Source organism: Alligator sinensis, unplaced genomic scaffold (genome assembly GCF_000455745.1).
Source record: "Alligator sinensis unplaced genomic scaffold, ASM45574v1 scaffold233_2, whole genome shotgun sequence".
Lineage (NCBI taxonomy): Eukaryota > Metazoa > Chordata > Crocodylia > Alligatoridae > Alligator > Alligator sinensis.
Window position 1 is genome coordinate 2,025,898 of NW_005841941.1, and position 1,528 is coordinate 2,027,425.

Here is a 1,528-nt window from a genome sequence, read left to right on the forward strand (position 1 = left end):
TATGGACTTAGACTCGGAGTCAGAGGGAAGTGGTACCCAACCACTGGACCAACACAGCTTAGGTCCTGCAGCCCCTTACTCACCTGCACACCCACCAGATTCCTTCAGAAGATGCTGCTATGCTGTCATAGGTCCCTTTGCTTATTTAATGCTGAGAAGTTAAGGGGTAGCAGCGCAAGCACTAAACTTAGGGTTGTCAAAATGACTCTGCATAGCCAATCCTGCACAGGCTTTTGTAAAGATAAAAGAGGAGAAAGTTACACTGTGTCTAATAGCACAGGTTTGGTTTGGTTTTTTCCTTACAGGGGCAACTATGCAAACAGCTGTCCATTCAGTGCTGCAGTGTCCCCTGGTGGCACACCTGCAGACTTCGTACCGTTTTTTGTTTCCTGAAATGGTTATTAGAAATGTACATTACTGGAAATCAGCCTAGCAGCTGGCAGGGCACAAACTGCTCCATCCCAGTAAAAACAGATTACAGGAATACTGTTGTAGTCATATCCAAGCTGTATCCCTGCAAACCCCAGGGGCTACATGCTGCAATTAGGACACTGTGCTCATTGATCTCTTCCTCATGGTGGGGCAAGGTGTACCCTGTGCCTTGCTGCTCTATGGATGGATAAAGTGACATTAAGTGGGTAAATAAAAGAACATCAACAGCTTCCACTCCTAGGGTGCTTACACATAAGGCAAATTTAAACTAAGCCATGTCAGAGCGTACACATGTACAGGTGGTAGCCACCTTGAGAGCTAAGGTAACTTACCTAATGCGACCTTGGAGGTGTATTATCTTGTGCTGCATTTAAGTCACCTCTGCTCCACATACATAACTTGTGAAAGTCACCTTAACTGTCAAGTCAGCTTAACTGTCAGAAAGTTAGTACGTGTGTGTGTACCCCTAGCGCCCTCTCAGTAGCATAACTGCAGTCCCCATCCTTCTGCTGGTACAAGAACTGAGCAAAGCTAGACTAAATAGGCCATGTTCCAGTGTAAAAACTAAGCGATGGAGAACCGGTTGCATCCCTTCAGAGGTTGCTCCATTGGTTAGTGACACTCTCTGCTCCAAAGTTCAGGGAAGTTGCTACCTGAGGTTTGAGTTCTGCTCATCATAGAAAAAGAAGCATCTATGGGATGTAAAACTGCATCTGGGTTTGGATCTTCTCACGATGCTTTCAGCCTCAGATTAAGGGCATTGTGATGCAAGGGCATCCCTATCAGTCACTTCTTTAACAATACTTGCCAATTGCCAAGCAGAGAACAGTTATTGGTCGGTGGATGAATGCTAGAAGCATACTTTCTTTTTTTAACCCAACTTGCAAATTAGTGAGTTTGAAGTAAGAGCAGCTTTGGTGAGGAATAAAGAGGAAAAACGGAGAGAAAAAGTCAATCTGTGATCTCCCATTTCTTTTCAATTATTGTTTTACCGGAAGGCAGTTTTTCCATTTCTGCTCAGGAGAGTTAGTGGAGTGGCTCTTGAAAGGATTTCCCTTTGACAAGCTGTCTGACTGCCTTTTGCTGAACAGCCCCC